Raw genomic sequence first — 24,982 nt, 5'->3', positions numbered from 1 at the left:
ATGTCTGCGTAAAACATTCCTTTTGGTCTTCACTGAGAAGTACTGAGTGGTGAGTCAGTGAGGCTAAGTCTTAGATATCTCAGACCTGTCACTCCATTGAGACACTTCTTCATCATGGTTGTGTAGTGAGGATAGAAAGAAACCATAGGAATCAGCTCTGGCACTCAGTGGGAGTCCCATGCATTTGTCAAACATTTATTTTTACACGTGGGAGAATTCCTTTAAGAACATCTTGGGAACATAGCTAAATTGGCAATTTTATAGGAGTACATTTCTATATTTACAATTGCTGGTGCTGTGCTGCCGGTGTCGGTTCCTTCTGTAAGCAAAGAAAATGCCCACTCAATCAATCAATGGTGAGGCAGGTCACCCCAGAAAATGCTGACATTGGGGTTCAACACTGCCAAAACAGCACCAGAAGGGAATCAAGGGTAGATATGTTTAGCGTCGCACAGGTATCAGACAGAAATCTAACATAGTTGAGTAAATTTTAATGTCCCATTATTGTTTTGATGTAGAATTTTTCCAATACCACAATTTGCTGTATGCAAACATTGAGCAACTTTCAGGTTGACTTAATAGTGGATGAGATTTTACTATGTACATTAGTAGTAAATTACTAATGAAGCTATGTATGTATTTTATATGGAACTGCGCATTTTGAACATCCTTCTTGGCTATTAGATGTGACTTAGTGGCTCCTGAATTAATTAAGACTATATATCCAATAGCTGCTCTCATTCTTTACACGCGTTAATCTTCTTTTTACAAATTGAAGCTTCCAACTCAGCGCATCCCCTGGCACAGTCTTAATGATAGCTTGTGTATGGACGGAGATCATTTGTTTTAGAGTAAAGAATGCCTGCCAGCGGTGCTGAAGAACGACAAGAGAGTCTCCTTACATTGCATTAAGGGTTGTGCACTTTGCTGGTGACAAATTGTTATGAATCACTAGCAAAGTAATATCCCAACAGGGACTCTATGGTAACTGCTAGTAAAAAAAATCTTGAATGTTTCTTTATTCTGACTTTGAAAAATATTTTGGCAAAAACACTTCGATTAACAGTGCAGCGTGTTCTACCGGATGACATTCTAGATGTACTGGAACCATGAACAGTCTCTACACATCTTGGTGACTGATCTGCTGCTTTGCGTCTGTTACTATAGAACAATCATCCCTAAAAGAACAATCCTTGGTAAACAGCGATGACACACTTATTACAAGTAAATGGGCACTGTCATTAAAACAATTTTTGCTATTGCATTCCTTATTGTAAATAAAAATCTTTCTAATGTACTTTGTTTAAAAAAATTAAGTTTTCTTTGTTTTATTTGTGTTTAAAAAAGCTGCCACTAGGTGTCTCCCTACTTGTCCAGAACACATTCATCCCATCTTTCGCACAGACTTTAGACTCCTGCTGGCCTGGCAGAAGTCCAATGCAGTCTGGAATGCTGAGGGAGGGGGGGATGGGGGGTGCGGGGTGCAGCCTTAGCCAATCATCTCATCTCCCACTGAACTGCTCTGGGATGTGGGGAGGAAGTTCTCCCCTGTATGGCTTCAGACGATGTCACATCTGCTGGGGAACACCCCTTCCCAGTCTGTGAGACTGAGCAGGAAATACAGAGCAATATCTAGGTAGAAAACTAACAAATAATAAAAAATAAAGTCAGGGGGTGGTTTATCATGATGGGTGCTGTGAACTTGGAGGATTTTAAAATTTAACAAGATCATGACAGGTACTCTTTAACTAAGTCAGTAGAGACATTGCAGACACTATATGGGACAACATAACCTATGGGGTGGGAAAGCTGGAATGTAGCAGAACATTTTTCTCATTTAGACCATTTCTGGAAGGCATTGGGGGATATTTATCAAAGTCGTCTATGTCCCGCATCAATATAGACCAAACTACAGAGGGTTAGTCTGGTCTATTGTGCGCCTATTTTATCAAATGGTGCACAGCTCTTGATAAATTCTGTGCACAGACTGCATGATCTATGCTTTAGTCTATATTTAAACCTTCTCCAACATGGTCTGACATTTCGGCGTACTTTCAGCCTATGCGACTTGTCGCTGAAAAGTCGCTTTTGATAAATTCAGCACCAATGCATTTTTCAATGCATTTCAGTCTAAAATAGACTTGCATGCATCATGTTCTAAAAATCCTGTAGAGCAAAATTCGCAGAAAAGTCGCACATATTTAGACTGCGACTTTCTGTGCGACAAATTTAGACAAGAAAAACCAGTCTAAATCCTTTGATAAATCTCCCCTATTGTCTACTTACTTAAAGTATTTCGGCCTGCTCCCTGTGTTGGGATTCATGCCCATGTACACATTTTTGTCTCTTGAAGGCCCAGTAGGGTTTTGCAAACAATAAGATCCATTTGGTGTCTCTACAGAGCTGTTACATTTCTGCTACTTCCATTAATGACCTAATTATGACAGATCTGACTGTATCCATTTATCTGCTATACTGCCCAGACTCCTGCATATCTACTGTTCCTGAACAGACATCACCCTTTACAACTTTTGCTCCACCTGACTAACATGAGTACAACTGTGTTGCATCTGCTGTTTATAATGGAGAACATGTTATTCCCAGGTTCCCACCCTAGGAGTAGAGTTCAGAACACCTGGGGAGGGATAAAGATGAAGAACTCATAATCCCTGAGACTCTAAGTCAAATCTGTTAGCAAACCAATGGCACGTCATTAAATCAATCTTCCAATGACTAGACAATATTGCCTTTGACAGTCTGCAAAATTCAATTAATTACCATATGAGAACCACACATAAAGCAAAAGAATAAGAAAAACAAACATTAAAACTTAACCTTTATTATACAACTATTAAAAAAATGCATATGCAAAAGTATCCCTCACATCATGCCATACAGTTATTTCCTCACATAGGTAAAGGAAAAAGATGGGGGATAGGGGATAAGTGCCCAACTAGTCTTAAACTCTCCTCAAATCTCTGCCTTTTGGGGATACCAAAACCTCCTTAACAGGGTGGCCCAACTATGATGGATGATGTCCGCTTTATTGGTGGTTCTCATACAGTTATCTGGTAGAAACCCAGCGGATTCATGTACAAACTTTGTGATCCATCCTCCATCAATTCCCATTATGAAAGAACGGAACATGTGCAGTGTATGATTTTCATTTTGCAGCATGTCTGTATTGAATAGCATAGTTGACAATGTTATTTAAATAAAATTAAAAAAATTATAAAATATATATATTCTCCTTGTAATACAAGGTCAGCTTGAATCCACCAAAGCGAGAGCCACTCCTCCAGAATATCTTTCCATTCTGGCTCATATAAGGGGTCCTGGGCTGACACTTCTTCCCCTATGATGTCTATATGCCTTAACACAGCATACGACCGAGGTTGTCTTGATAAGACTCTTTAAAGATGTCTCAGATTAATGAAGTTCGTACTGACAAATCGATGAAATAAAAGAACACCTTTCACTGTTATGTCAGCTCAAATCCTCTCCAGTAGATTAAGATGCTGTTTTGCTCCAAACAATGATCAAGTATCACTTATAATAACCTACACTATATGCACACCATCCATCATCTATTCTTGGGAGACAGGAAAGCTTGACATCCAAAGATTAGCTTCGACAAACTGTCTCAAAAATGATTCACAATCAAGTTTTAATAGAAAACAATCCACAAGTATTAGATGTTCTGCCATGATCTCACCAAGCACAACTCATTGAGTGCAGACAGGCAGAGCCATAATGGTGCCGTCATAGTCATACTGTGCGAGTCAGAAAGGATGCCAACTTATCAGCAATGTATCATCTTGTCTAGAAGTCTTCTAGCCAGGACAAGTGTTTTTATTTTAATGGAATTATATAGTTGGATGTGATATATATTGAGTAGTAGGAGCCATCTTGATTCATTTGATTTGCAGATGATAATTCACGATGAAATCTTGAGGGATTCACCTTTAAGTACTTTATTATGATATATATATATATGTGGTGAAGCACTAGGTGGAAAGCCTTGTAGGGGTGTAGGGTAGTAGGGGTGTTGCTGTTCAATATAACAAAGGGCGCTGTTAACCCTTGTCACTCGTGACGCCAGGGTGAGGGTTAAACTCTGTAGTAATGCTGGGCCTATCACCACCCTTCCCAAGAGCGATAGGTGAGTGTAGAATAAATAGATTGTCCACAGCAGTGCTGAACTTAAAACTTGCAGGAATTTTTACTGAAGATTTTCCGTATATGCAGTAACGATAACAGTCCAGATAACAGAGTCTTTACAAACAGCACAGCAGTGATTGACAGATGCTTAGGACCGGAAAGTTCCCTTTAGATTTTGAGGATTGTATTTGCATAGATCCGCTGGATTTAGGTGTTAGATTAGGTCCAGAGGTCTTGCTGAGATAGTGGGGAATTGTAAGAACTATCCGTCTCTAGCGCAAGCCTAAGCCGCAAGGCTTTGGGCCTAGTAATTTGTCTTATAAGCTGCGGAGGTCCTACCTCGTCCACAGTCATCAACCCAAAGAGCGACAATATGGCGCAGCTCCCTTATATGGGCAGGGGCAGGCCGTTTTGGATTGGTCCAATCATCTGTCAATCATCGTTACAATGGATTGTGGGTGATCACTTGTCCAAAACCACCAAAGGTCCTTTAGCAAAAACCATAGAGTTCTGCAACCCGGTCACATGACCCGCAGGTCCTGCGACGCTAAAACAGTGAGTAATACCATATACATTTATTTATATAGAAAATATTTACAAATATTAAATGACTAAGGGGTGACTAGGGGTTAAATGAGGAAAGCGAACCCCGACAGTCCTAGGGACTCTAACTTTGGGGACTAATAACCAAGGCACAGTATGAAATACGGTGCTGGGACACCATATATATATATATATATATATATATATATATATATATATAGTGGCCCAGTACAGGAGATGTTGCCCTGTCCCCTAGCTCCCCTGTCAGGCAGCCTCTTTCAGTGTCCCCAGGGCCCCTTGCACTTGCCCCCCCCCCCCCGTACATATGTTCTGCAGTGTATTGTATTATAAAATGTATTGTATCTTTAAGAGTTATGTCATGTGATTGTTACCCAGGAGGAACCAGTGACCAGGTGATCCCAAGAGTGACCTATGGGCTCCCTGCTAGTCTCCCCCATATAAGCCCTGGGTGGAGCTTCTCTCTCTGGTTCTTGGCTCTTTCTTCCTGCTGAGGTGCAGTGCAGTCGTGCCTCGTGTGTGTCCGGAGTGTTGGAGACCTCAAAGTCAAGTCCGGCAGCCACCATCAATTCAAGTAAGCAAAAGTCACAGCTTTATGAGTCAAGTCAAGTCAGTCCCTGTCATCTGTCAAGCCAGCGTGGTCTGCATTCAATTGTCCAGTCCTACTACAAGTCCCAGCAAGCCCTTAAGGTCTCTGTGTCACTGGTCACCTACTTGGGCCCTGGCTGAACTGTATAGACTTTACCAACTTTCTACCCTCAGTAAAGCTACCATTGTTCATAACTTGGCATCGCAGTCTTTATTGCCCCCGTGCCTAGCCCAGGATCCAGAGGTATACCTTCGAGTGGTTTTAGGCTAAACCACGCTTTGGCGTCATGAATACAAGGGGTTAATGCCATCTGCCCCTAGGGAAACAACATCTGCCCTCATCACACCCCACTACCATATATATATATATATATATATATATATACACACATTATATATCTGCTTAGTTATTACTTTGTAGCTTCTAATGAGTGGACTGAGATTGTACAAATTTTGGATGGCGCTTATGCAACCAAACTCTTTGGATTTAGTTGGTTGTGTTCTTTCCACCTCTTTCAGAAATCGTACATTATATCATGAATATTTAGTGAAACTGTGACTTCCTTTATAACCTTTATGACCTCTGTTTTGTTTATCCCTATGCCTTCCTATTTCTATACGATTTTATATCTCATTAAACATAGACTATGACTAAAAGAAATATATGCTAGAAAGGCATCACTCTGTTTCCTGAGCAACGTTTGGAGGATCTGTATTTTAATAAGATGTTCAATAAAAGTGTGGATTTTATAGGATGTGCTGAAGTTTCCTCTTTTCTTATAACTGAGCATGCTTTGTAACAATTTCAGAAAAGTATACTGTTTGCTGTAAAAATGGCCATTCTGCCCACAGTGCCTTCCACTGATGTTTATATGTAGTATGGGAGATTAGCTCCATAAAGCCAGTCAAATAGCAGCAAAATAGCATTCAGAGACAGGGTGTCATGTCTTGAACACAATGTAGAGAAGAAATCCAGCTCACCACTCCGATGTAGTGCACGGATCTGTGCCCAGCAAGGCACACCAAGTAAAACAAAGAACGATGATCCAGCACTTAGAATCAACAGCTTTATTGAAGATCACTTGTATACCATAAAACCGACCATATCAATAGATGCGTTTCGAGCGCATGCGCTCAAAACAGGTCTGGTGATATGGTCGATTTTAGGGTGTCATGTCTGTCTTTGTCTGTGTTCACACACAGCCATTGGATTTGCTTGTGTGTGAACAGTTTTATGTTCCCCAGTCAGGGAATAGTTAAAGCTTTTGGCTTGCTATCAAATAGCTCTTAGGGTGTTTCTAGATAAGGATAAGCTCAGCCTAGCTTCTGGGCTGGTGATACATTTGAGATTTTGACTTACTGAGATCCTGAAATGCTGCTATGGAGCTCTTGGTGTAACACTCTTTATTTGACCTTTTAATCTACTATCTCTGTCTTAGCATGCACCTTGTATGTTCTGATTTTAGCCATGAATATGTGGCATGCTCTTAGTAGATTTTAAGCTGTGTTTGTTTATTTGGTTTTAGGATTTTTATATCATTTCTGTTATGTATCTGTTCACACTGTTTTCTCTTGTATCCGTTTTCTGTGTTATCGCTCCATGGGGACATTACTGTGTCTACTGGAGGCTCTGATCTAGGCATCTCTGTTACCTGTCCATGGGGACTCAGAGGGCATTGTTATTCCTGAGTCTACCGGAAGTGTTCTGAGGGATTGCGATTATTCCTGTCTTGTGTTCAATGTGAACAGTGTTCTATAATTATATCCTGTGTATCTAGGCATCCCTGTTACCTGTCCATGGGAACTCCATGTCTGCTGGAGGTTTTCTGTGGGATAGCGATTCCAGTCTTGTGTTCAGTGTGAACAGTGTTCTATAATTATATCCTGTTTCTGTTTTTCTGAGTTGTAACTTGGCATCCCTGTTACCTGTCCATAGGGACTCCTTGTTCTGAAGGGTTGTAATTATTCCTGTTTAGCTATAGATCCCTGTTACCAGTCCATGGGGACTTTGTGTGCACTGGAGGTTCTGGGGGATTATGCTATACAGTGGGGATCAAAAGTTTGGGTACCCCAGGTAAAAATTTGTATTAATGTGCATAAAGAAGCCAAGGAAAGACTACAGATTAGACATTCTTATAATATGTCAACAAAAGTTATATTTTATTTCCATCATTTACACTTTCAAAATAACAGAAAACAAAAAAATTTTTGGGCACCCTGCAGAATTTATAGCATGCACTGCCCCCTTTGCAAAGCTGAGACCAGCCAGTGTCATGGATTGTTCTCAATCATCATCTGGGAAGACCAGGTGATGTCAATCTTAAAGGTTTTAAATGCCCAGACTCATCTGACCTTGCCCAACAATCAGCACCATGGGTTTTTCCAAGCAGAAACTGAAAATAGTTGACGCTCACAAAGCTGGAGAAGACTATAAGAAGATAGCAAAATGTTTTCAGATGTCAATATCCTCTGTTCGCAATGTAATTAAGAAATGGCAGTCATCAGGAACAGTGGAAGTTAGAGCAAGATCTGGAAGACCAAGAAAAATATCAGACACAACAGCTTGTTGTGGTACACTATTCCACTATAAAGAGATATTTGTACAAATATGGCCTTCATGGAAGAGTCCTCAGAAGAAAACCTCTTCTACATCCTCACCACAAAAATCAGCGTTTGAACTTTGCAAATGAACATATAGACAAGCCTGATGCATTTTGGAAACAAGTTTTGTGGACCGATGAGGTTAAAATGGAACTTTTTGGCCAGAATGAGCAAAGGTACGTTTGGAGAAGAAGGGAAACAGAATTTAATGAAAAGAACCTCTGTCCAACTGTTAAGCATGGGGGTGGATCAATCATGCTTTGGGCTTGTATTGCAGCCAGTGGCACAGTTAACATCTCACGAGTAGAAGGAAAAATTGATTCAATAATATTTTAGCAAATTTTGGATGCGAACTTGATGCCATCCGTGAAAAAGCCGAAGTTAAAGAGAGGATGGCTTCTACATATGGATAATGATCCTAAACATACCTCGAAATCCACGGGGGATTACATGAAGAGGTGTAAACTGAAGGTTTTGCCATGGCCTTCACAATCTCCTGACCTCAACATAATTGAAAATCTATGGATAGACCTTAAAAGAGCAGTGCGTGACAGACAGCCCAGAAATCTCAAAGAACTGGAAGACTTTTGTAAGGTAGAATGGGCAAGGATACCTCAAACAAGAATTGAAAGACTCTTGGCTGGCTACAAAAAGCGTTTACAAGCTGTGATACTTTCCAAAGGGGGCAGTACAAGATATTAACTCTGCAGGGTGCCCAAACTTTTGCAGACGCCAATTTTTTGTTTTCTGTTATTTTCAAAGTGTAAATGATGGAAATAAAATCTAACTTTTGTTGATATATTATAAGAATGTCTAATCTGTAATTTTATGCCTTTTGGAGAATTTTCCATCTTTCCTTGGCTTCTTTATGCACATTAAATTTTTTTTTACCTGGGGTGCCAAAACTTTTGATCACCACTGTATTCCTGTTTGTTCCTTGAGTATGTTTAGACTCATCCGTTTTCCATTTTTCGTGTTTTGAACTCTATTTGTTTATTTGTTCATTATTCGGATCTTTGGAGTTTTGTACATGCACTGATCATAGAGTACATGATCGCTTAGCTAGTGTTTTCCTCTGTGCTTTGCCATTGGTCTATAGTGTCCCCTGTGCTGCTCACTGATCTGTGTCCTCTGAGCTTAATACTATAGAGTTCTATGTTCCTGTTATATTCCTAGTTTGTGACTGACTATTTATTAGTATGTGTTTTTAAGGCCACTCAGGGAGGGACCGGCACCCAATTGTCGATCCACCGTTTAGCGTGGATGGGCAAGTAGGCAGGGAGAGTGGTTATTAGGGAAAGCTTTGAGCTCACTCTCCCTCTCCCCTGGTCGGTCCCTGACACAGGGACACAGAAATTTTTTTTAAACAGGGCTTCTCCTGTTTTTATTTTTCATCACAAAAAGTAATACTGCCTTCAGAAGCACACAAACATAAAATAGTTCCTGCTTGTCCAGTGCTATCACTTACCCAACTACCAGTCATTTAACAAAGTGAACAAATGTGTTACTCACACAGGTTACAAAGTCTCCATTTTGAGGCTGCAAACCTTTGGATTTAAATTCTCGTCAGTGGTACATGTTCCTCACAGCTTTACTTACAGACTGATCCTGACCTAGTTTAGCCCAGTGACAAGCTGTCTCCAGCACCTGTGCTGACCTGGGCTAGTCTGATAACTCCCACTTCCACTTTCTGGCTGCCTTTTATTCCATAAATATCCAGGCCCAAGAACAGGACTTACCAATGTCCCTAGCAAGCTAAGTTTTACTAGGGAATTACCTATTTCTGGATTTCTCATATCTTACCCTGCTTTCCCAGATGAGATATGCGCTTGCTGAAACCTGATATTCACATACGTCCTTGGGGAAATGTAGTTGTCCCCGGTGACCATTCCTGTCCCTGTCACACAGTATTTTTCAATAAATTAAAGGAGAAACCCAGCAAAAATAAACTTATACCCTATCCACAGCATAAGGGATAAGAAGCTGATCCCAGGGGATCTGAGTGCTGGGACCCCCCATGATCATCGGTACAAGACCCAGCACTCAGTGAGGAGCACATGCTGCAGGCGGAAAGCACTCCATTCACTTCTATGACTGAAAAGACCCAAATACAGCACTCGAGAACCATCGGCACTCTCATAGAAATGAATGAAGGGTGTGCCGTCTACCAGTAGAAGACACGCACTCCTCAGTGAGTGCCGGGTCCTGTCCCAGAGATTGCAGGGGGGGTCCAACAGCTACTTATTCCTTATCCTGTGGATAGGGGATGTTTACTTCCCCAGGAATTTAAAGTTTAAGAAACAATTGTGAATTATGTCGAATTTAGCTTTTTTAAATGGGCACTGTCATGAAAAAAATTGATATGTTGTAGTACTTAAGTACTACAACATATCTCTAATATAGTTTAATAAAAAAAAGTGATTTTAAAACAGTTTAAAATCACTTTTAAATTCAGCCACTATGGGTCGCCCTCCTAGTGGCCGAATGCATTCAGCAGTGATGTCACCACTGAATTTCGACTCGTTGAAGCCTGGCAACGAGTCAAAATTCAATCACTGCTGTGTTCGCTCCCGCCTGTCAATCAGACAGGTGGGAGCGAGCGCTTTGAAGGAAGAGGACGCGCGCAGGCTCGGGGACAAGGTAAAGTATTATGTTCACTGTATTATGTATACATGTATAATGTATTTGTTCAAGTATTATGTATACTGTTCACCTATACAGTATGCCTCCAGTTTCCCCACTACAACTCCCAGCATGCCCTGGGAGTTGTAGTGGGGAAGCCTGGAGGGACACTGAATAGGTGAACTGAGGGGGAGTGGGTTGAGCAGAGCGGCGGGGCCGGGGGGGTTGCGGGCTGCGTGGCGGGGAGCGGTATGTGCTCCGGTGTTCACCTATACAGGGTGCCTCCAGTTGTTTCCCCACTACAACTCCCAGCATGCCCTGACAGTCAATAGATGTCAGGGCAAGTTGGGAGTTGCAGTGGGGAAACAGCTGGAGGCACCCTGTATAGGTGAACTACGGGCGGAAGTGCCGGCCCCAGCAGGCATCAGTGACGTGGTGCCTGCTGGGGAAGTCTGCCTGGTAGTGAGCACACTACCAGGCAGACAAAAAAGCATTTTTAATATGTAAAAAAAAAATGAAAGGCAGGGAAGGGGTTAAGGATAGATGGGTAATAGGCAGGGACAGGAAAAAAAAGTGATGGTGGGAGCTATCCTTTAAGTAATGTGCTTTCTCTTATCATAATTCAGCTTTGTAGTTTTATAACTTTGCCATTATGTAACTTTCTATATATACCCTAGATGGTGGAGCCAGTAGCCCTATTGACGCCATCACCTGTCATGCCATTGCGTGTAACATCATCAACTGTTATAATGACCTGCATGGGCCAAAACATAGTGAGGGATATATTATGACTTTTTTTTGATAAATAGAGACCACCAACATAGGCAAACTCTACTGCTGGGGGAAGACATCAATGATGTCTGGCAGCAATGGGTCTTAGCAATTGTGACATCACAATCCGACGTATTGGTGTAAAATTATATTTAGAGCATATTTTAATTAATGTATAGGACTCTCTATTGCTGTGGTCTTTGCCATGTGTTAAATGTAAAAGAGAAACAAAAAAAGCCCAGACTTGGGAAGGGGTAATAACAATATTACAATACTAAACCCCAATCATCCAAAGGTGACGGGGTATAGAACCCCTATATCAACAAATCCCCCTCTTATCTGATTTTTATAGGTGTATTAAAACATCACTTTTATTTCACTGTTTAAAAGGTCAAAAACATAAAGTGCTTAAAGGGGTATTCCAGGAAAAAAAACTTTTTTTTATATATCAACTGGCTCCAGAAAGTTAAACAGATTTGTAAATTACTTCTATTAAAAAAAATCTTAATCATAGTTACATAGTTAGTACGGTCGAAAAAAGACATATGTCCATCAAGTTCAACCAGGGAATTAAGGGGTAGGGGTGTGGCGCGATATTGGGGAAGGGATGGGATTTTATATTTCTTCATAAGCATTAATGTTATTTTGTTCCATGAATGTATCTAATGTTAAGGTTGTTCTTTTCTGTCTAAGTGCTCTCTGATGACACGTGTCTCGGGAAACGCCCAGTTTAGAAGAGGTTTGCTATGGGGATTTGCTTCTAAACTGGGCATTTCCCGACACACGTGTCATCAGAGAGCACTTAGACAGAAAAGAACAACCTTAACTTCAGAAGCCCATAAGTACTGAAAGGATTACGATTTTTTAATAGAAGTAATTTACAAATCTGTTTAACTTTCTGGAGCCAGTTGATATATATATAAAAAAGTTTTTTCCTGGATAACCCCTTTAAAAACACCAGTGAGGTCCCTATATGAACAGGTTCTGTTTTCTATACGGAATAATATTGGTGTATCGACATCTGCAGTGCGTCTCATTAGGAACTAAATACTGTTATTAAAATCACAATAACTATGTCTCCCCTACATCATGCTTCGTGGTACCAAATTCAGCAATCCATAAATTGCACCACTAGGAACATCATCTACATTGTGGCTGTGATAAGCTATATGTTGGCAAAACAATTCAGGACTTTATAAAAGGAGAATTTCAAAACACCTGAGCACTATCCAAACAAATACTGATACACCACTCGCAAGACATATAAGGACAGTGCATAGTGCCAACATGAATGATATTAAATTCTGGGGTGTATGCCAAAAAAATCTCGGCCAACGCAAAGGCAATCTGGACAAGCTTCTACTACAAGAATAGTCTAGATGGATATATAGATTATGTACCAGAAGACCCAATGGCCTAAATGAAGGATTCTCTTTTAGAGCCTTTATATAATTTTTGTTCCATTATATATATTTGATTTTTTCGGTGATATTTTGATTCAATATTGTTCTTTTCCAAAAAATTTGGATAATATAAAAATTATGAATATAGTTAGTGGTCCATGTTTTTTCACGAGCTGTCCTAGCTGATATATAATAAGAACACATAGATAATAAGATATGTTGGACAGTAATCCACATTTTTCCTGTATGTAATTGCACAACTGAATAATTTCAATAAATTGGAATGGTTACCCCATCTGGGAGATAAAACACACACAGAACCTAATATGTCCCTTTGAGTACCTTTCGACGTGGTGTCAAATGATTAAATCATTAAAATCCATCATGATAAAACTTTTTGGGGGACAAAATTTCCCCCTCTTTTGATCATAGAGGTCGCCTGCTATGCTGGCAGGAATATCTCTAAGTATGTCAAATAAAATGGAGCTGTCAGGTCCAGGATAGTAGGAATACTTACCTTAGAATTTTATAAACCTTCTAATATAAATAAAACAACAGACAATCAATGAACAGTTAACACCTTTATTGGTGGCATCCTAATTGTGAGGTCCTGGTGCAACATTAATAATCAGTGACTGAGAGCATTTTGACTAAGTGCACTGACATACACAGTGGAATGACCTCTCCGGCAAATCTCTAAGTTGATGCTCGTGCGCGGGAGGTTTCGGCACTTCTCGTGACTTGCGCTCAGCATGTCTAAGAGGTTTCTAAGTTTGTGTGCATGCGCAGGATCGGGGGTAAATTACCTGACCATCACATGACTAGAGCAGGAAGCACATCGTGACACTGCACCAGAGCTAGGTCATATCCCGGCACCGGAATTAATAAATCGACACATCGACCTCTGTATGTTAGTACTGCCCACATCATTGTAAAACAGCACAGGACTGGTTAATTACCAAGGGGAGGATCTCTAGGATGTTATAACATGAGCCTCCCATTCCTGCACGTGGTAGTATGTCTCAGAACCCTGAAGACGTGGTTGGTACCACGAAACATGTAGGGGAGACATAGTTACTGTGATTTTAATAACAGCATTTAGTCCCTAATCAGACGCACTCCAGACGTCGATACACGAATATTATTCCGTATAGGAAACAGAACCTGTTCATATAGGGACCTCGCTGGTGTTTTTAAGCACTTTATTTTTTGGACCTTTTAAACAGTGAAATAAAAGTGATGTTTTACTACACCTACATTGGAGATCACAAGTTTGGGCACCCCAGGTAAAAATGTGTATTAATGTGCATAAAGAACCCAAGGAAAGATGGAAAAATCTCCAAAAGGCATCAAATTACAGATTAGACATTCTTATAGTATGTCAACTAAAGTTAGATTTTATTTCCATCATTTACACTTTCAAAATAACAGAAAACAAAAAAATGTCATCTGCAAAAGTTTTGGCCATTATCCATCCCCATTACATATATCCCCTTCCTCGCCTGCGCGCCTGTGACTCACTCGCACATGCAGGCTTCCCTATCCCCCTGCGCCTCCGTGATTCACAGGCACCTAGGCCGGGGCGGAAGATTTTTTTTTAAATTGCCGGAGCGTCATGGTACCCTGGGTAGACAGGGCCTGACGGGACCCCAGTGAACCCCAGTTGGGAATCACTGGACTAAAAGAATTCCAGAAAGAAATACAACTTCCTCTGGAGCATACAGCAGCTGATAAATCCTGGAAGGATTAAGATTTTTAAATAGAAGTCATTTACAAATCTGTTTAACTTTCTGGCACCAGTTGATTTAAAAAAAAAAATTTCCACCGAAGTACCCCTTTAAGGACAAGGGCGTACCTGTATGCCCTGAGTTCTTAAGTGGCTTTGAAGAGAGCACAGGAGCTGTGCTCAGTTCAGATTAGTGAGTGTTGGTTACTATCAGTAGCCAGACACTCACTGATTGTGGCATTTAACCCTTTATACACCATGATCAATGCCGATCACGGCGTCTAAAGTGAAAGCAGAACTTGCCGGTAGCTCGATGGAGCTCACAGTTTCATGAGCTCCACTGAGCAACTGGCAAGTTCTACTTTCACTTTCTGTGAGCTAAAATGGCAGAGGAGGTCCCCTTACAATGATGTAGCCTGGGCTTAGCGAGGATCTCATTGTGTTATGCTATGCCATAGGCATAGTATTATACAATGGGACTATTTTACAAAAAAAAAAAGCAGTTATGAATTTTAAAAGGACAGGAGGGAAAAAAAAACGCAATAAATGAAAATTGGTCTGGTCCTTAAGGCCAAAATGAAACATGTTCTTAAGGAGATAATAATGTATTTAAAATGTCTCACCAGCTCTCAAGTACCCGGAGTAACACTAACATTCGCCACACTGGGCAAAGATTGTTAAAATATGGGTCTATGAAGGTGGTTCACATATAAAGTTTAGCAGAAAGTTCCCTGGCCGGATTAATTTACTTAAAATGATTATACTCCCTAAATGCTTGTATGTTCTAGAGCACGCTGCTGCCCCTATCCCAATGTCCTTCTTTAAGTCTTTACATTCTCTCCTCCCCCCCCCTTTATATGGGGTAATTCCCGTTCCAAACTGAAATTGACTACCCTTCAGCGCATGAGGGCTCGGGCAGGCTATGCCCTCTCGGACTTTCAGGTGTACTATTTAGCCGGCCAGCTGAGGTTGCTCCGATCCTGGGTTCGGGCGGAACCGCTCCCCAATTCTGAACATCACTTGGCCTCGTATATCCATCAGACCCATATGAGAGCGTGGTTGGACGCTCCATCTACTGGGGGTCAGCGGTTACTGCCTTTACACCGCTTGGCCTCCCAGGTGTGGAGGACAGTTAAGCAACTATGTTCTTTTACTGACGTAGCAGTAGACCTGCCTTTTTGGGACGCTACTTACTTGACTGAACTGACGACTGACTTGGACCCGACTTTTTGGAAAGCTCATGGGATTAGGGAACTTGGACATGTCTACTCTGACAATACACTCCTATCTTTTGCACAGTTACAGGACACGTTTGACTTACCTAGGACATCTTTTTATAAATACCTGCAGTTGCGTCATGCTCTCCTGACCCAATTCCCTCCGTCTGTCACCAAAATTTCCCATTACCCACTGATTGGGGTCTTAAAATCCCAGGGCCCTAGTGGTCTGATCTCAGCCCTTTATTCCCACATACTTGAACGGAAACACAATCGGTTGCCTCTTGCTGCTGAGGGGTATTGGAGGTCTCATATTCCAGGTCTTACAGAGGAGCACTGGCAAGATATTCAGATATCTCACACTCTAGTGTCCCCTGCGGCTAATAACAAAATTACCCAACTATACATTATACATAATTTTTATTTAACACCCATCAGGTTGTTTCGTATGGGTAGGACACTCAACGACTGGTGTCATAGATGTCACTCTCCTAGAGCTGACTTTTGGCATCTCATTTGGTCATGCCCTTATATTAGTTCCTTCTGGGCGGAGGTTCTGTCCTTTATGTCCTCACTATTGGATAGACCGGTACCACGAGAACCTCTTATTTGCTTGTTTGGGGTGATGGATGAAGAGCACTGGCCGCATTATACTAGGATAATGCTACGTGGTTCCCTCTTTATGGCTCGTAAAGCCATTGCACTGAGGTGGATGGATCCCAGGCCCCCCACACTGTCTGCATGGAAAAAGTTGATAAATACTATGCTACCGTATGAACGTATGGTATATAAAAACAGGAACTGCCCGGGTAAATTCACACATGTGTGGGGTGTCTGGTGTTCCTCCACCGATACCCTGTTCTCTGCCACTGAATTTCGATCCTCCAGGGATGCTTTGCTAACACGACTCTAGTTTTAGACTGTATATTTTACTGATGTAGGTCACGGCCCCATGTTATACGTGTGATATAGTTGGGCGAGACTGGATTGCCTCCCTATACCTCTGCTTGGCCCCCTTTTCCTCCCCTTCTCATGTCCCCTTCCCCTGGTGTCTAATTTGTGATGTTTACTATCTCTGCGTCTTCTTCTCCCCCCTGGCGTATGAACCATCTCTCCGGTTGTATCTCGTCTGTGTGCCTACCCCCCCCTCCTTTGCTCTCCCCCCTACGTTGTTCATCTGCCTCCTTCCCCCGCCCCCTCTTGATAGCTGGTTCCCCCCTGGGTGGAAGTATTATTTGATGTTACAATACGCACTGTTATTACTTGTATGGTATATAGGCCATACTCATGTTCGTGATTTTCATACTGGTTCATCTGGTTATGAACGAATATGTCCATACTCTGTCATATTGTTCTGTTGATCATATGTAAGTGCTGATGTACTCCCCTGCGAGGGACAATTTTTTTTTTTTTTTTTTCACTTTGTGGCTTGTGCGGAGCCGAGTTTGGTTACCTTTGTTTGTTCTGTTAATGCCTTTATTCCCTGTTCAATAAAACGAATTTAAAAAAAAAAAAAGTTTAGCAGAAAGTATTTTCATTTATTGTCTGAGGTTTTAAGTAGAATATATTGTTTATATTGAAAAAGCCTTGATAGCAGAATTAGTCCCACAATTTTGGCACACATAGTATAGCACACTCAGAATGACCTTATTTATCAAATTCTGTTACCTTTTATAAGATTTGCAGCACATCCAGTAGTTTACGCCATCTTTACTGGCACAAGACCTGCACATACGGATATTTCTAGTATAAATTCATATTCTTTTATTGGATGAAAGCTTCCATTAAGCAGATCAGCAGGGGATGACACACTCTAAAACACTCCACTCCTGATACTGATTTTACAAAGGAGGCAGCTGTTTAAAAGAAACAACCGGGCAAGAGCACATAAAAATGCATTATGCTTGAGGCTTGCCATAGAAAATCTCTCTGGAAGAAGTTATCCTGAGACATTTGTTTACATGTGCCAAAGACCAAATCCATTCTTATGAATTATACAGTACATGCTTATTTTTTATACAGACACGTACCACAATATTAGAAGCCATTCTTATACTCAAACATTGGGACATTGAACTCTTAAAATGGTACAATGTTAGTACTGAGCTGAAAATGTGTTTTGTAGACACAATACCAAAGAAACACAGGCACACTTTTCATTTCTCACAAACAAAATATAGCAATACTGTACATGAAACCCACTATGGCAAATTGACTACCATCGAGTGATACATGGTTAAGTCTAGTCCTTTAAGCAAGAACCACTCTCTGCAAAGGCTCTCCCCCGCTTTGGGTGAAACCCCTGTGCCCTATCTCTAGTTGAAAGATTCGTTTTTTTTTTGGACAAAGTTATTGACTTTTACAAATTCTACCTGATTCTAAAGTTTCCCTTACATGTGCATTGTCTTACTCCTGACCTCTAAAGTGATATCTGGGTTAATCATTGCTCCCAAGTTGCAGGCTGCCAGGGTGAGGGGCCAACAAGCCTTTTTTAGATACAGAGCTTGGGCAGCGAACAGAATCTTTGCCTTGGATGGAGTAATGGGTAGCCGATTCTGTCCACATATATTACTGTAGGTCCCCTCCCCACTTTAAGAACAGTAAATAATTATGTGCTCAAACATACATTGTATATTTGATCTAAATTTGCTGCACAGTTTGAATGCAATCTATTCTTGAGAGTGCCCAAACTGTACCAGCAATTTTGTAGTGTTCTCTTTTTTTTTTTTTCAGATACCGTACAGTATGCGGAAGACTACGCCTCTGGAGCATACAGCAGCTGATAAGTACTGGAAGGATTAAGATTTTTAAATACAAGTAATTTACAAATCTGTTTAACTTTCTGGCACCAGTTGATTTAAAAAAAATGTTTCCCACCGAAGTACCCCTTTAAAGTCTTTGTAGCAGAAGTTGTCTGATAAATGGCATCTGTTACTAAGCTAGAACTTAGCATTAGTCCATAAAAGAGCTATTGCTAACCCCTCAATATTATTATTCTGGTAACCAACGGCACCTGGGGTACGAGGAAGGGTCAAGTACCATCAGACCCAGAGCCCAAAAAAGGAAATAAATAAATGATGCTCTGGGACTGGGCTTGCATTAAAGGGGTACTCCGTTCTAGACATCTTATCCCCTACCGCTTGGACTCCTAACAGTCCAACCCCCCCTCGTTTAGAACGCTGGGTTCCTAGGAGACCTGACAACCCGCCATGTCCCCTTGTAAGATGTCTAGGGGCGGAGTACCCCTTAAATTTAAGCTAGGGAGGGTCAAAATAAATGGCCCTTGTCATCCTGGTAATGCCAGTCTGCTACAGCTTATTTTGCATCTGGCTGGTTATGAAAAATAGCGGGAAAACCCCACACTTTCTTCCTTAAATAAATGTAAAAAGATTATGGGGTTCCCCCCCCTATTTTTTATACCCAGCCAGATACAAAACAAGCAGTAGCAACCCTGCATTACCAGGATGGTAAGGGCCAGTTATCTTGGCCCTCCCCAGCCTAAATAATGCAAGTCTGCTATTGCGCAGTTTCAGAGCGTAATTTTTTTTATTTTTTTTGCTCAGGCCTGACGGTACCCAGTAGCCCTGATACCAGTGGGTACCAGGGTAATAATGGGGGTTAGTGATGGCCCTTTTGCGGGCTAATGTTGAGCCCCAACTTAGTAAATTAAGCAATCTATCAGATGGCAGACAATAAAGTGAATAAAAAATACACAGACTACGGAGATTTTTTTTTTAGTTACAAGCCATTTTACACACTTGCCAATGTCCGTTACAAACATTCAAAAAGAATAGGACCCAGAACAGACCCTTGAGGAACACCACTTGTAACTAATCTTTACTCAGAATACACACCATTAATAACAGCCCTCTGATATATAACCTTAAGCCCACTGCAAATCCACTGAACTATTCAGGGATTAAGTCCAATTTTCACTAACTATCAGCTCTTTATGTGGAAGTTCTGAAAGGCTTTGCTAAAATCCAGATAGACAATATCCACGGCACCACTTTCATCCAACAATTTTGTGACATAGTCAACTAAATCACTGAGATTAGTCTGACATGATCTGCCCTCAGTGAAGTCATGCTGGTTTAGGCCTAACCAGATATATGTTTGCTGGTCAATTATCCTCTTTTTCGAGAAGTGTTTTCATCATTTTTATTACTACAGATGTCAAGATAACTGGCCTGTAGTTACTAGCTTCTTCTTTACTACCTATCTTGTGGATGGGTGCAGCACTGGCCATTCTCCAATTATCAGGGACATCTCCTGTTAGTAGGGACAGCAATCACAAATCACATTTCTTTAACAAGAATGCTGGGGTTGACGACATCTAGACCCATTGCCATATTTAACTTCAAAGGCACAAGTTACCCTAAAACACCGGCCTTCAAATACACTGGAGCTGAACCATTACAACTAAAGGTAATGCTATGCCCACTCATATTATAATGTTGAAAGCCATATTCTGAAAATATGGATCAACACTAGCTGTTGACATGTTCACCAACCACTTTATCACAACAAAAATTGTTGGAGATCACTACCTGGTTTTACTATAGACAGTATCACACCCTTTCTTTGCAGAATTCTTACTTTTCACTTTTTCTGATAGCTGTCCATAACACTAATGTGCTTTCGTTTTTCTACTGAATGCAGTGCTGTATCCTTGATTCAGTTATGGATGTCATTTTAGATGAATGACTGAATAGAGAAAGATAATGCAAAGTCATGGTCATTAATGACAAGATAACTACTTCCGACAGGATGCTATGTGTCATTTCTGTAGCTCACAGTCTAATATTTAATTCAGATTCTTATTTCTAAAGGCTCCATTCAGAGACTGATCTGTTCCCTTGACTCAACACCTGAGAGGATCTATGAATATGTGCATTGTATAGAAGCACAGGAAGAGCTGTATGATGACTCCATATGATTATTTTTTTTTTGCAAAAGAGCAGAAAGTGTAACATATGGCACCAAGTGTGGAAGCAAATAAGTAGTCTGCAAGAGCAAAATCTATACAATTTGTACAATATAACAATACATATTGAAAAAAGTACACCACATTATGCCTACATGGTCTAGGGAGGAATAAAGCACAATGCATATTGAACAAAGTACACCACCTGTGGCTTGTCTACAAAGTATGGTCTAGGGCAGGCATAGGCAACCTTCAGGACTGCAGATGTTTTAGACTACATGTCCCATAATGCTTTGGATACATTTTGGCTGTAAGAGCATCATGGGAGATGTAGTCCACAACATCTGCAGTGCCAAAGGTTGCCTATGCCTGGTCTAGGCGGGGATGGGGGGGGGGGGGGGGTCACAGCAGTCGGACACCTCTGCAATGAGACACTTATCCCCTAGCCTTTGGATAGGGGATAGATTTTTCTAAACTGGTCTACTCCGTTAAAGGGATATTCCCATCTAATAACGTTATGTCCTTTTACTCAGAGGAACTCCAGCATGGCGCTGTAGAGGTAATTGAAACACTGAAGGCAAATAGTGCTCCGCAACTGTGATTAAGTTAAAGCGTACCCGTCAGATCCAACAAAAAACTTTTTTTTAATATACCACTCAGTACCTAATCCTGACCATGTAAATCAAATTTGTGTGTCTAGCACCTTTTATTTGTTTTTTTATTACAATTTTAATTTAGCTCACTAGTCTGAATTCCTCTCAAATGGAGGGGGCGTGGCCTCACTGTGCAGGTCTCCGCCCCCTCCCTCAGTATGCTGTCTGCTCACATCTCCCCTAGCATTAGCAAAACTACAACTCCCAGCTTGTCCTCACTGAGAGTAGCGGGACACAAGCTGACAGTGGGAGGATTTTTCCTCTAGCTGTGAGCCCTGAACTCACAGCTGTCAATCAAGGAAGTGTGTCCATGACATAGGTCAGTGTTTCCCAACCAAGTCCTCAAGGCACACCAACAGTCCAGGATTTTAATTTTTCCCTGTTCTATTCCAATGGAGTAACTGAAAAAAAACGGAATGTTGGTGTGCCTTGAGGACTGGGTTGGGAAACACTGACATAGGTGATGATGCATGGACACAGCAGGACTAGTATGTGTTAAAGCAGGCGGGGGGGCAGTTGTTTGACAGTTTTTTTCAGTATGAAATCCAGAAAATTTTCTAATGAAAGCAATTGTAAAACCTATTGGTTATACATGCTTTACAACATATAAAAGTGTTTGTATCTGACAGTTCCCATTTAAAGAAACTTTGGAGACACATAAGGCATTATATAATAATAGGCTACAACCAGCAATTCTTCATACATTTCAAGTATTCAAGTATTTTATTATATAGGCAAGACAGCAGAACTGGTCTTCAAGTAGAGCAGTTGCATTTCCTGGATCCTAATTGTGGCTCTAGGTACTCACATACCCTCAGGACTTATAGTAAAACTGAACTGTATAACAAGCAGACAGTTGCATGAACATATTATGCAAACAGGTAACAAATAACATGAACTGGAACTTATTGATGACAGATACTAAATGATGACCCTCATCAATAAGGAGAATGTGGCCCTGCACTTCTCCCAGCTCAGTCTCCTGATTGTTCAGGGTCTCAGTACTGAAACCTTGACCAATCAAAACTTTTAACAAAGACCCATACACATGGGAAGGGTCAAAACGTAGCTTGTAATATGATGCTGATAACTCTGAACACATCAAGTGAATGCTGGATGTCATTTACTCTTTTGTCCAAAACATGTCAGTGGCAAAAATGGAACAACAAACTAACACTAACTGCCATCCAATCAGAAATTGTAATTTTTTTTTATTTTCAAATTTTTTTTCCATTTACCATTTCATTATAAAATATTCTAGAAGTCTTACAGGTTTTATTTTCACCACTATGCCTTATAATTGTATCATTTACACCACTATGCCTTACAATTTACTGACACTTCCTGTTCTGTAGAGAAAGGTTTAACCCCTTAACGACGCAGGACGTATATTTACGTCCTGCGCCGGCCCTCGCGATATGAAGTGGGATCCCGCCGCGATCCCGCATCATATCGCGTCGGTCCCGGCGCTCATCAACGCGGCGATGTGCGGTATTAACCCTTTAGAAGCGGCGGTCAAAGCTGACAGCCGCTCCTAAAGTGAAAGTGACCCGGCTGCTCAGTCGGGCTGTTCGGGACCGCCGCGGTGAAATCGCGGCGTCCCGAACAGCTGATCAGACACCGGGAGGGCCCTTACCTGCCTCCTCGGTGTCCGATCGGCGAATGACTGCTCCGTACCTGAGATCCAGGCAGGAGCAGTCAAGCGCCGATAACACTGATCACAGGCGTGTTAATACACGCCTGTGATCTGTGTAAAAGATCAGTGTGTGCAGTGTTATAGGTCCCTATGGGACCTATAACACTGCAAAAAAAATGTAAAAAAAAAGTGTTAATAAAGGTCATTTAACCCCTTCCCTAATAAAAATTTGAATCGCCCCCTTTTTCCCATAAAAAAAATAAAACAGTGTAAAAAAATAAATAAATAAACATATGTGGTATCGCCACGTGCGTAAATGTCCGAACTATAAAAATATATCATTAATTAAACCGCATGGTCAATGGCGTACGCGCGAAAAAATTCCAAAGTCCAAAAAAGCTTATTTTGGTCACTTTTTATACCATTAAAAAATGAATAAAAAGTGATCAAAAAGTCCGATCAAAACAAAAATCATACCGATAAAAACTTGAGATCACGGCGCAAAAAATGAGTCCTCATACCGCCCTGTACGTGGAAAAATAAAAAAGTTATAGGGGTCAGAAGATGACATTTTTAAACATATATGTCACGATGCCGGCTGGCAGGTAGTGGACCCTCTGTGCCAGAGAGGGATTGGCGTGGACCGTGCTAGTGGACCGGTTCTAAGCCACTACTGGTTTTCACCAGAGCCCGCCGCAAAGCGGGATGGTCTTGCTGCGGCGGTAGTGACCAGGTCGTATCCACTAGCAACGGCTCACCTCTCTGGCTGCTGAAGATAGGCGCGGTACAAGGGAGTAGGCAGAAGCAAGGTCGGACGTAGCAGAAGGTCGGGGCAGGCAGCAAGGGTCGTAGTCAGGGGCAACGGCAGAAGGTCTGGAAACACAGGCAAGGAACACACAAGGAACGCTTTCACTGGCACTAAGGCAACAAGATCCGGCAAGGGAGTGCAAGGGAAGTGAGGTAATATAGGGAAGTGCACAGGTGAAAACCCTAATTGGAACCACTGCGCCAATCAGCGGCGCAGTGGCCCTTTAAATCGCAGAGACCCGGCGCGCGCGCGCCCTAGGGAGCGGGGCCGCGCGCGCCGGGACAGAACAGACGGGGAGCGAGTCAGGTAGGGGAGCCGGGGTGCGCATCGCGAGCGGGCGCTACCCGCATCGCGAATCGCATCCCGGCTGGCAGCAGGATCGCAGCGCCCCGGGTCAGAGGACGTGACCGGAGCGCTGCAGCGGAGGGAGTGAAGCGAGCGCTCCGGGGAGGAGCGGGGACCCGGAGCGCTCGGCGTAACAGTACCCCCCCCCTTGGGTCTCCCCCTCTTCTTGGAGCCTGAGAACCTGAGGAGCAGACTTTTGTCAAGGATGTTGTCCTCAGGTTCCCAGGATCTCTCTTCAGGACCACAACCCTCCCAGTCTACTAAAAAAAAATTTTTCCCTCTGACCTTTTTGGCAGCCAAAATTTCCTTGACCGAGAAGACGTCCGAGGAGCCGGAAACAGGAGTGGGAGGAACAGATTTGGGAGAAAAACGGTTGAGGATGAGTGGTTTGAGAAGAGAGACGTGAAAGGCATTAGGGATACGAAGAGAAGGAGGAAGAAGAAGTTTATAAGAGACAGGATTAATTTGACACAAAATTTTGAAAGGACCAAGATAGCGTGGTCCCAACTTGTAGCTAGGGACACGGAAGCGGACATATTTAGCGGAGAGCCATACCTTGTCTCCAGGGGAAAAAACGGGGGGAGCTCTTCTTTTCTTATCCGCGAACCTCTTCATGCGTGAAGAAGCCTGTAAGAGAGAATTTTGGGTCTCTCTCCATATAATGGAAAGGTCACGAGAAATTTCATCCACAGCGGGCAGACCAGAGAGGGGGTAGGGAGGGGGGGAAGAGGGTGACGGCCGTACACCACGAAAAATGGGGATTTGGAGGAAGATTCAGAGACCCTGAAGTTATACGAAAATTCGGCCCATGGGAGGAGATCTGCCCAGTCATCCTGGCGGGAGGAAACAAAATGTCGCAAATAATCACCCAGGATCTGGTTAATTCTTTCTACTTGTCCATTGGACTGGGGATGATATGCAGAGGAAAAATTTAATTTAATCTTGAGTTGTTTACAGAGAGCC

At 41.9% G+C, this 24,982-nt stretch overlaps 1 protein-coding gene across 3 annotated transcripts in view; it reads right to left on the bottom strand.

Annotated features, from left to right (window-relative positions):
* The window catches only part of RASGRF2 (Ras protein specific guanine nucleotide releasing factor 2), a 318,216-nt gene that overhangs the window by 189,182 nt on the left and 104,052 nt on the right, over nt 1–24,982 (bottom strand). The gene's annotated exons all lie outside the window — the stretch shown is intronic.

Source organism: Hyla sarda, chromosome 1 (assembly GCF_029499605.1).
Source record: "Hyla sarda isolate aHylSar1 chromosome 1, aHylSar1.hap1, whole genome shotgun sequence".
Classification (NCBI taxonomy): domain Eukaryota; kingdom Metazoa; phylum Chordata; class Amphibia; order Anura; family Hylidae; genus Hyla; species Hyla sarda.
This window is presented reverse-complemented; position numbering and strand designations above follow the sequence as displayed.